Genomic DNA, 12566 nt, shown 5'->3' with positions numbered 1-12566 from the left:
CGAGGAAGATGGCCCTGATTGCAGGCCAGGCCTAGAGACTGTACCCGTGCACAAATTTCATGCACCAGGCCTCTAGTTAGATATAAATACTTAAAAATCTTCACTCTAAGTAGGCCTCTCACCTTGAGAAGCCTAAACCAGTGCTGTGATCCACGGACCACACTTGAATAGTATAGGTCTAAAAAAAACCCAACTACTTAGTAAGATAGTTGAAAGTACCTAATAAGGTTTAAAGTTCAGTTTTTTTCTGATAGACTTGGCAAGTTTATATCAAATTATTACAATATATAAATTTTTCTAGAGGAAACAGTGACAAGTCAGTGGAATATCCATAAAACAAAACCCTGAATTATAGCTTACTATATGGTAAAAATATGCTGCATAATGTTATAAGTAATAGTCCAGAGAAAGGAGGGGAGAGAACTCCTAAAAGATCATTTCTGAACAAAGAAACTCAAATGGTGGAAGATCTCAATGTATACATTCCTGTTGTGATGGTTAACTTTATATGTCAAATTGACTGGGCCATGGTGTGTAGATCATTGGTCAACCATTATTCTGGATGTTTCTGTGAGGGTATTTTTGGATGAGACTAACATTTAAATCAGTGGACTTTAAGTAAAGCAGTTTGCTCTCTATAATGTAGGTGGGCCTCATCCAATCAGTTGAGGTCCTAATAGAACCAAAGACTGAGCTCCCCCTAACAAGAAGGAATTCTCCAACAAATGACCTTTTTACTTGAATCATAACATCAGCTCTTCTTGGATCCCCAGCCTGCCAGTGCACTCTGCAGATTTTGGATTTACCAGAGTCCATAATTTTAGCTTACTATCTGTATATATAAAAGGGTAATATGCTAAGTGTCCCTCCACCCATCTGACTGGTCACTATGATCCGCACTGACTACCAGGGGGCAGACGTTCAACGCAGGAGCTGCCGTGACGCACACTGGCCATTTACAGAGAAACAGCAGCTTGGACCTGGCACTTTTAAAACAACACTCAGCTTCCCACAAGTGGGACACAGGCCCTGCCACCACCCCAGAGCGACAGCCCACCAAATCACAGCCAACACTGCCCAGACCCCATGGCCAGCTCAGAAATGGTGGCTGTGGGCGCTGGGTAATGATGTCATGTAGCAACACCCAGTTTCCTCTCCCTAGCAACCAGCCTCCTTGTAGTTTCTTCAGCCCAGGAACATGACTTACTTTATAGCCAGGTGCAAACATTTCACACTTTAACCAAATGTCTGTGAAGCATTTTCTCATGCCTCATCTCATTTGATCCTCACAGAAGTCCTGTAGGAGGTAGATAGGAGACTTGGTGGAATCCTATTTTCTTTTCATTAGCCAGAAAACAGAGATTTAGAAAGTTTAGAAATTTGACCCGACTGAAAAGAAATAAGAAATGGTGGACCTTGAAAATGACTTCAGGTTTTTTCACTGCACAGAATATAGTCAAACACTGCTGCAGTTAAATATTTTACCCTTTGTTCTCCCTGCGTGATTTGTAATATACAGCTCAATTAATCATGATTTAAAGGACATTAAAATGGCCTTCATGTACCTATCCAGAAATCATATGACAAAAATAAGGCTTATACTCAGGGAAAACAGGCATTCATCAGAGAAAAGGAGCAGTTCTTAAGACTAAAATGAAATACGCCCCATACTCCATGTTGAATTTTATGATTATTTCCTTAGGGCATTGATAGTGAGTGGCTTTTATTAAAAAACATGATCCAATCAGTGGTGGATCATAGGCATGATACTTTCTCATCTCTTTATACATCATTGATTCTCTTTATGGACATTCTAATCTATCATAGTGTTGTTTAATGGTAAAAAATGATAAATACTGTCAGTAAAAAGTGTTACAGATTGAGGAAGAAAGGCCATTCTGGGGTCACTCAGTAACCAGATCATAGTTTTAAAAACTGGAGGCTTGGTCCTTAAATGATTATGTCTTCAAGTAACTTTAAAGATTATCTGGTCAATATCTCATCTGTTAGTTGAGTCTCCTCTATGACAGCTCTTCCAAGGCTTCGCTTGTCATGCTTAATGATGCCCAACGTATGAAAATCTGGTAAAATACTAAAATTCAATTCCTTTTCTCCATTGACCCTATTTTTACTCTTTTGAGATACATAAAATAAACATAATCCTTATCTCCAGACACTCAAATGTTTGAAGACAGTATGAAAGATGAAGTGATCAAGCAAAAACAAACAAAAAACACTCATAGACACAGACAACAGTGTGGTGATTACCAGAGGGACAGCGGGGTGGAGGAGGTAGAAGAGGGTAAAAGTGGGATAAATGGTGATGAAAGGAGACTTGACTTTGGGTGGTGAATACACAATACAATATAAGGATGATGTACTAAAGAAAGGTACACCTGAAATGTACATAATTTTATTAACCAATGTCACCCTAGTAAATTCAATAAAAATAAAAGCATTTGTAAGCAACAAAAAGTCAGAAGAGATAAGGCAGCCAAGTATTTCCAGCTTTCCATTCTTCAAAATATTCTTCTCAATGTGGTTTATGGATTGTGGATTTCTGGTACACATGTAAGCTTTACAAGAAAGCAGCCCTATGAATGTTAAATCTTAGGGATTTGGTCAAAATGTCTTTGTAGTAATTAATGGGATAATTATATAAAACATACAGCATTATGAACACATTCTAGTTAATTTTACTTGACAGAAAATAGTGACAGATACAGGACAAAGTGTGGGACACTACTGAGAAATACAAGGTACTTCAATTGAAACTCAAGGGCATTTTTGTCAGCATTTAATTCTTCAAATATATTTTCTCTTGGTTAAAATGGGTTGTTATATAACAGAACAGTATATGTACTTTTTACATGGAAGATGACACCTGTAATAGGATTTTGATATATATAAACACTACAAATGTTCTAAAGATTGACTCACAGTGAAACCATTCCTCCCACTGAATGAGCACTGTCTCTTTATGAAATAGCTAAGGGGATCTGTATGTTTCCCTTATTAGTGGATTTCAACCCATAAATTCAAGCTAACCATACATCAAGGGAAGTTTAACTAGACTGTATCTTACATTATTTTGTTTGAGCGGGACTGAACCTTATTTCATTTCCTTTCTTATTTAATAGTTCAAGTATGTTCATATTCTATGATACAAACATAACCAGACAAATCATAGCTTCAACAGTCAAACATCCATATAACATTTATAAAAAACACACATTGTGGCTGAGTGATTTGTACATTTACAAAGAAAGAGAGGAGGTAAATAACCTGATTACAGACTACAGATTTATGGCAACAGCCTGAAAGCCCCTGGGAACAACTGAACAAGCAGTGGAACATCTTCCCTCCTGTCACTACTAGACAGACACTCAACATAGTGCATACCCATGTGCAAAATTTATGGAAAAAGCTGCACTCAGTCACTATGCAATAGACTAACAAAAGCAACATTATCTAAAGTAAAGAAAATAGGATCCTAAAAAGGTTAGTGAATAATAATAAAAAAAAAGTAGAGGCATTCCTTTCCTCTCCAAAACCAATGTCTCTTCATTTAACTACTACTTTGCCAGCTATATTAGAGAACTTTCACAAAAAAAATAACAGATGTATATATTTGAGGGGATGGAGAGAAAAAGTTTAATATGATAATTTTAGATGTCTAAGCCATATCAATTCTAAAAGCAACAACTACAGTGAGCAAAAAAGAGGTAAGAAACTGGCATTTCTATTTTCATTCAATGGAACATTTTAATTCCATATGTACTATTTTTGTCTTATTTTTCTTCTAGGCTTGACTTTGCCTATTTTATGGGTGAAAAATTCATGTAAATCACATGAAAGAATGTAATATAGATAAAGCATAATCTATATGAGGAGGGTTATGGAATGTGTGGTTGTGCTTAGACAGAATATTGGAATTGGATAACAACAATAAAAATTCTCCCCCACACTATCCCTCACCAGTTAATAATCCCATTTAATATTATTTCTACAATCATATTTCTTTTAAAAAATCAAATAAATTTCAGATCTCCTCATCTATTCCTATTGCAATGATGTATTCAAGTGAAAAAAGTGATACGGTTGCCAAAAGAAGCAGAAGTTTCACCTCTCAATTACCTATTCCCAATAGCTGACCTTCATTGGACCTCAATAACAGATAAGATTAGGAGGAGAAACCGTATTCCAGAAAGACTTATAGTGTAAACACATATAACTATGCTAGACACTCAGCTTTTTACATAGACATGTCCTATCTTCCTTAGAAGCATAATTGTAAGTCACTTCATATCTTAATCATAATTTACATTATATGTTTAAGATTCTTGTTTTGTAGAGTAATTAAATCTAAGCTGAAGTTTAGGGGTGTTATGCTCATGGAGATGAGTGTGAAGGGAAGTTTTGAAAGAAGAAACAAGAAGATTTAAGCCATAGAGACTGGAGATGAAAATGACACTTTAGAAAGAAAATAAAAGTGAAAAAGAAGGGAAATTAATATTTACTGAGTGCCTACAATGTTCCAAAAATTACAATAAGTGCTTCCATGTGTCATATAATTTAATACAAAAACTTTTCAAGTATCATTATACACCATTATAATGAAGAAAATTGTACTCCAGTGAGTTTCATAATATCTGCATTTTGCAGATAAAATTCCTGACTATTTAAGGGATAGTCTTGTGTGACAGGCATTTACAACACACACGTGAGTGTAAGGAGAAGCTAAAAGGATAACTATAATTATAGAAGCCTTTGGTTGTCATATTAATTTTCTATGTATGTGTAATAAATTATAACTTCAGTGTTTAAAACAATATGTATTTATTACCTCAAAATGTATGAGGGTCAGGAGTCTGGGCAGTTTACCTGAGTTGTCTGTTTAGGGTCTCACAGCTACAGTCAGGGAGTCAGCTGCATTCTGGCCTGGAGCTCAGCTGGGGAAGAGCCCTCTTTCCTGCTCACAGAGTTGTTGGCACTATTTGGTTTCTTGCAACTGTAGGACTGAGCATCAGTTGTTGTTGTTGTTGTTTGTTTGTTGAAAGGAGTTTGTGTGTGTGTTTGTGTGTGTGTGTTTGTGTGTGTGTGTGTGTGTGTGTGTGTGTGTGCGTTTTAGCATCAGTTGTTTTTGCCGGCTGTTGGCTAGAAGGCACCCTCAGCTCCTAGCGTTGTCCCCATTCCTAAAGACCTACCACTGTTTCTTGCCCTTTGGGCTTTCCTATTATGACCACTTATTTCATTCATCAAGGCACCAAGAGTCTGAAGAGTGATTACACCAGCAAAATATAACATAATCATGGAAATCACATGCCATCATCTTTGCCACATACTACTGATTAGGAGTAAGTTACAGACTCTCCCCATGTTTTAGAAGAGGGGGTAATACAAGGCATAAACTCAGAGGAGGGAATAAATGGGGACACTGCAGAGTCTGTCTGCCATGATTGCTACATTAATAAAATTAAAATTCTGTCTAAAACAAGAAGGAATATATTAAAGATTTTTTAGTAGGGGAGGAAAATTATCAGTTTTGCTAAAAGGAGGAAAAAATTCAGCTTTGCTTCCAAATAGAAAAAGGAGGTGTAAACAAATAGAATTTGAAGGTATTGCCTTGATTGCCTTTATAATGTTAGGCAATAGTTCATGGAGTGCTCCAAAAATCACTCTCTTCTGGTCATTTGCAAGTTGCGGGGCCCATAAGTTGCCTATGAGATACCCACTCCATGTAAAGAATTAACACCATTCCCTCCCTGCATGTCCCAGTGACCATGAATAATAAGAGTAAGAAAAGTGGGTGGAGGGGGGAAAAGGGGAGAAATGGAGATATCTGTAATAGTGTCAACAATAAAAATAAAGACACTAGCATGCTCATTGGAGAGGCTCCTGGTTGCTAAGATGCATGAGGCCTTGGGAATTCATAAACGATTACATTTTGCACAGTGGCACAGTTTGCAAATTGGTCTGTGGGGTCAAACAGGATCCAGGAAAAACAGCAAATTGCAGCAAAGGTGACGTACAAAATTTAACCAGGAGACAACTCAAATAAACTATGCCTAGGTTCCCAACCAAGAGAATAAAGTGTTCAAGTGTACCAGAGGAAGACAGAGTGAAATCTGCTAAGGAACCGATTAACCTAAACGTAAACCAAGCATGTGGCAACTATACTGATAATTGCACTCCAGTGAGTCACTTATAATGCCATTACAGTGCACATCAGTCACCCTGCTGCCCTACTTGCCCAAAATATACTGCAGATTGCCGGTATAACAGCTGTTCGCTGCTTTGTAGAGATTAAAAATGTTGTGGAAACCAAGACAAACAAAGTATATAATTTCCTGTATCCTGCTAGCTTGACTGCTAGGAGCAGCTCAGTATTTTCACTAATGAATAAATAAATATACATCCCATGGAGAGCCTCCTAATTTTTACAGTTGTTCAAAATAAATTTTTTTTTCAAAATGGTTCCCCAAACTAATTAGATTATTTTGACTTCTGTTATCCAGTGTTACCTTTCAGTGACAGGAAGTGTTGTGAGACTAATGGAAAATGACTTTAATGGGCGTGAGACATTGGGTACCTGAAATATTCTCTGTCATGGGAGATTCCTTGGTGAAGTGGTCAGATATGAACATAAGACAAGGATCTAGAATCCTCAGAAATATGATCTAAGGACCTAGACTTTTCTGCAAGAGTTGTGAAATAACTATAAAATGTAAACTCTGAGACAAGAATTGAGTTTTGAAAATAAAAGTCCATTTCTCAACAAGTGTTTCTTGTGGCCCTACATTTTTTACACTGTATTATACCTGGGATTTTCAAAGAAATTAAACATGGTCATTGCTTTCAAGAACTCATAAGTTAGTGGCAATGATAAATATGTAAATAATAATGAAAATAAATTGCAATAGTATTTCAATGATATACCAAAGTAAATTGTTTCTGTAGTTAGTTGATAAGATTTCAGAAAGCGGTGATATTTGAGCTGCATTTGAAGAAAAAGTATGGGTCTAGAAGACAGGAAAGGGAAGAAGAAGGTACACATATATGTTCATTGCCTCAGTGCAATGGAAGGCCCAAGGCATACAATTAGTTCACCTCTCAGAGTACCAATGAATTCAGACTTAAATGTTTATGGAGCACGCCTACCATGTGTACTTACTAGTAGGGGAGGGAAGTGAATTTTCTCCTTCTTTTAGCACACATTTTCCTCCCCTACTTAAATGCAACCGTGATTAGCTTTGATTTAGTTCAAAGTTAAATCCTCAATGCCTTGGGGGAGAAAATCCCTGCCCTCCTGACACTCAGTGATGTAGAGGTTGGCACACAAGTAACACTAAGCAAATGTGAAACTTAAAGTTAATTCACTGTGTAGAAAACTGTTCTCTATAACCACCTCTCATGTATGCCAAGTAGTAATGTTTTAGTGACCAAGAAGAAATGGCATCTTATCTCTGCTTTTATTCAGTAAGGGACGCATGACTGCCCACCTATAGGTTATTATCATTTCAAACGGGAAAATTTGTGCTTTGTGTGTCATGTTTTGTTTTGTCTTTTCCTGGATTACCCCATATGTAAAAAGATTCTTCATCACTGTTCTAAAAATATCCTGGTTTCATGATGCCATGTAGGTCCTAGTAGGAAAGATGTAATCTATGACATGGAGATACTTTCATCATGGGGAGTTTTTTTCTCAGGTGGCTCTCAACAGTACATACTCGCGAGCAGAAATGGATGACACTTTAATCCAGAAAAGTCTGGCTACTGTACTAAATATAAGAGCCTGAAAACAGGCTCCATGCCTTCTCACAGCCCTGGTACCTCTTAGAGCTGACCCTCTGGGCTTCTTTATGAATACTACTCTTGGTCTTTAGACCAAGACCTCTGAATTTCTGTGAATCCCCAAATCTTGACTCCCCAAACCTCAACATCAAATGCCTTTTCTCTCCTTCACCTGTGATCTCTTTACACTAATTCCCCACTGCTGGTCAACCAATCGCCAATCAGGTTTACATTCAGGCAATAGTAGTTAGTTAGTTAATTAATTAATTAATTAATAACAGCAATCATTTTACAACTGAACAGTGAACATGGTAAATAACCATTTATTTATTAACTAGAGGCCCGGTACATGAAAATTCATGCACTGGAGGGGGGGTACCTTAGCCCGGCCTGCCCCCTCTCACAGTCCGAGAGCCCTCAGGGGTGGGAGGTGACTCGGCAATCAGGAGAAAGTGATGCCCCCATCACACCTCTGCTGCTGCCACTGCTGGCAGTGCAAGCCTTGGTTACCTGCACCTTGGGCCTCTGGGCGACTACTGGGGGGCTGAGGGGACTGGGGGGTCTTCAGAGGAAGGCACAAAAGAGCAGCCAGGCTTGCCTGGGGGTGGGCCCGGCCTTGCTCCACAACTGCTGCCCCAGCGGGGCTGAGGGGGCTGGGCGCTGCCATCTTGTGGCTGTGGGCACCACCATCTTTGAAGGCAGGGCAGTCAATTAGCATATTCCCTCCTTATTGGCTGTGGGCGCCGCCATCTTTGAGGGCAGGGCAGTCAATTAGCATATTCCCTCTTTATTAGATAGCATTCATCAAATGTTTATCCAAAGTGTACCACATCCACGACACTGTGGGGAATAAGCATATGCAGAAGCTGCTGTCTGTGTCATCAGTACATACTGCCTGTTAGACAGCCACCATGAAATACAACTGAAACACATTGTTCTGACACTTGGGAGTTTCTTTACTTTGAATGTTTATTTTTATCTGTCATGATGCAAAAAAAAAAAAAATTAAAACTAAATAAATAATGAGAAGGACTTAGCAATGGCAAGTGTCCCAGGTAATAGTAATAGCTATATTAGTAACCCCAGGCAAGTCTTATGGGAGCCATTTTTCTTTACAGTGACTTTTCATATCTCAGTCCTCATTCATTATGTGTTGATTTTATAGCATGACTTTCAGAGGACATGATTTTTTCTAAGGTCTGTCCCACTTAGCACTTGATAAACTCTTCCTGAGGGATCATAGTAGTAGGTAACATTTACTGAGTTATTTCCAGTCATTATTCCTGCCTTTATGGTATGAACTAATTGATTAATGTATTACAGACATCATTTCAGCTACCCCTTGTATGCAAATAATGCCAACTCAGACCTCAATTCTACATTCCCACCTAAACTTCTATCTCCTCAGTGGACATCGCATCAAGATATTCCACAGGTTCCTTAATCATGTGGTACCCAAAATTAGATTCATCATCATCCCTGAAAATGTGTCTTTCTTCCTTTAATAATAAATTGGGAATGATCTCATCACTACTTACCTCACCTATAACTCACTACAAACTTCTTTCTCCTCCTCAAAATTGCATCTGATTAATCTATCAGCAAATTCTATAGATTCCAATTATTAAAAGGCCCCTAGATCTTTCCTCCCATCTTATCCTTACCACATTACCTTACTAGATTGTTTCAATAGTATTGTAAGTTTCCTCTACCCCTATAGGATCCTTTCACTCTCAGAGTGATTTTTCTGATATGTTTACGTCATTCTTTTGCTTGAAAATTTTCCATGGTTCTCCATCACAGACTATTCAGGCATCAAAATATAAACTATATGTGTAAATATATGTCAATTCATGTCCACCTGGTTCTCAAATAGGTCCAGCCTTAAATTATATTAGTCATAACTTTATAACTTAACTTAATTACTGGACCTAAAGCATGAGTCTTTGTTTGATTCTGTACAAAGTTTGAAGAATGTTTCTGTGATTCACTAATTGTTCAGTGGATCTTTTAGGGTCCACATAATAATATAACTAGACAATGGCTTAATTTTAAAAATTTGACTTTTAAGACCAAATGATTTGAGTTAGAAATCAAATCATTTACACATTAAAAGTTTAAACATTAAATAAGGAATTATCATAGGTTTATGATCATGAATTACTACTCATCATTTAGTATAATTAATTGTATGATATTTAATAAAATGAGTCATACTATTCCAAGTGTTCAAAATTTTTCCAATATTCTTACTTGCTTAAAAACAATATTTTAAATAAAATAATTAAACTTAATTTAGATTTTTGATATAGTTCACAAGAAGACAATATTTTAAATAGAATAATTAAACTTAATTTAGATTTTTGATATTGTTCCCAAGAAGATAAAATAGCAAAAATGAGACATTACTTAAAACTATGACATTTATTTTAGTTCTTTTTCTAAATTGAAAAATACATGCTTTGTGACTTCATTTAAAAAACGATAACTTTAGATTGAGATACCTTAAAAAATTAGTTGTTTTTTTTCTGAATCACGATTGATGACTTATTTAAGACTAGAGGCCCAGTGCATGAAATTCTTGCACGGGTAGGATCACTGGCTGGTGATCAGGGCCAATCTGTGGGGTGACCAGCAGGATGATTGGGGGGGCCCCACTGGCATCCTCCTTGGCCGGCCTACAGGGCAATTGGGGGGGCAGTACTGGCTTGCTCCACCCCCCAGTCACCCCACCGGCTCCACCACTTGCTTGCCGGACATTCACGCTCCCCCCCTCCCATGCTGCTGTGTGTCGCCTCCCTCTGTGGGGCGACCAGGGGGTGGGTGACTGGGGGGGCCCTTGCTGGCACCTGCCTTGGCTGGCCTGGGGCCTGCGGGCTGGGGGCAGCTCCTGCATTAAGCATCTGCCCCCTGGTGGTCAGTGCACATCAAAGCAACTGGTTGTTCCACTGGTCATTCCTCCGTTAGGTCAATTTGCATATTAGACTTTTATTATATAGGACTAGAGGCCCAGTGCACAAAATTTGAGCACTCGGGGGGGGGAGTTCCCAGCCTGGCCTGTGCCCCCTCACAGTGTGGGAGCCCCGTAATCAATCTCCCCAAAGAGGTAGGCCCTACCCACCCATCCAGGGCTCCTCAATGGATTGCCCCAAAGAGGTAGGCCAGAGCTGGGGTTGCGCCCCCAGTGTTGCTGTGTGGAGCTGCTGGAACCTGCCCTCGCAGCTCCATGTGGAGCTGCCAGGACCTGGCCCTGGCGTCACTGTGCGGACTCCCGGCATCACCATGTGGAGCCACCAGGACCTGCCTCCATGCCGCACACGCAGCGTCAAGGCCCCACCCACCCGCGAGTGCCCGCTGTCCACGCAGCCTCCTGGTGATGGATTGTTACAGCGTGAGGGCATCAGGGCATGAGGGCATCACAGCATGAGGGTGTGACAACCACATAGGCTTTTATTAGTATAGACTAGAAACCCGGTGCATAAAATTCATGCACTGGGGGTGGGGGTCCCTCAGCCCAGCCTGCCCCCTCTCATAGTCTGGGAGCCCTCAGGGGATGTCCTACTGACAGGGGATGTCCCAATGGGGAGCGGGCCTAAGCCACAGTCTGGCCTCTCTCTGTGGGAGGTGACTGGGCTGATCAGGGGAAGGCGCCACCCCTATCACCCCATTTCTGTTGCCACTGCCGGCCGCTGCAGCCACCAAGGTGTTTTCATCAACATGGACTCCAGTCCCTTCACCACAAAAAAATGACAACTTTCTTTAGGCATTTTCAAGATGTATTTTTCATAGGATATGACATTTCTTTTCTTTTTTTTTATCCTCACCTGAGGATATTTTTCCATTGATTTTTAGAGAGCGTGGAAGAGAGAGGGAAAGACAGAAAGAAACATCAATGTGAGAGGCACACTTCGATTGGTTGCCTCCTGCATGAGCCCTGACCTGGGCCCTGGCCAGGGAGGAGCCTGTTACCCAGGTACATGCCCTTGATCAGAATTGAACCTAGACCCTGCAATCCACAGGCTGAGGCTCTAACCACAGAGCCAAACCAGCTTGAGAAGGATATGACATTTCTCAGCCCCTCCAGCAGTGGACCTTCATTTTTTCCTCCAGGAGTGAGGTAGAAAAACCCTAGATCCCTTCTTGGGTTCTTATTACCTAAGCAAGTGGCATACTGCAAGCTTAGCCAATGAGCGGTCAGAAAGGTATTTCCAGCCCTAGCTGGCTTGGCTCAATGGATAGAGCATCAACTTGCGGACTGAAGGGTCCCAGGTTCGATTCTGGCCACGGGCACATGCCTGGGTTGCAGGCTCGATCCCCAGTTGGGGGCGTGCAGGAGGCAGCCGATCAATGATTCTCTCTCATTGATGTTTCTCTCTCTCTTCTTCTCCCTTCCTCTCTAAAATCAATAAAGAAATATATTTAAAAAAAAAAAGAAAAAAGTAAAGAAAGGTATTTCCTCTGCAGTTCCTGAGCAGAGGCAGGACTGCTGGCATGCTTCGGCCACAGGACTGCTGGGGGCCGAGCCCCCCTTCAGGTTTGTGTCTCCGCTCTGGCCCCCCTGTGGGTTTGTGCCACTGCTCTGGCCACCCTGTGTGTTGTTCTCTCCGGCTCCGGGCCCGCGCCTGGCCCCTCCTCCTGAGCTGGTCGTGACCATTACTGCATCCCAGCCTACTTTGCATTTTACCTCTTTATATATAGAGACTAGAGGCCTGGTGCACTAAATTTGTGCATGGGAGCAGGTGGTCCCTCAGCCCAGCTTGCACTTCTCCAAT

General features: G+C 40.3%; 1 long non-coding RNA gene across 1 annotated transcript in view; it reads left to right on the top strand.

Moving 5' to 3' along the window:
• The first annotated feature begins 3699 nt into the window (after positions 1-3699).
• The window catches only part of LOC106724262, a 22753-nt gene continuing 13886 nt past the window's right edge, over positions 3700-12566 (top strand). The window contains exon 1 of the long non-coding RNA XR_001360003.1: positions 3700-3710. This is a non-coding gene — a long non-coding RNA (uncharacterized LOC106724262). The remainder of the gene's footprint in view (positions 3711-12566) is intronic.

This window comes from Myotis brandtii, unplaced genomic scaffold (genome assembly GCF_000412655.1).
Source record: "Myotis brandtii unplaced genomic scaffold, ASM41265v1 scaffold780, whole genome shotgun sequence".
Classification (NCBI taxonomy): Eukaryota; Metazoa; Chordata; class Mammalia; order Chiroptera; family Vespertilionidae; genus Myotis; species Myotis brandtii.
This window is presented reverse-complemented; position numbering and strand designations above follow the sequence as displayed.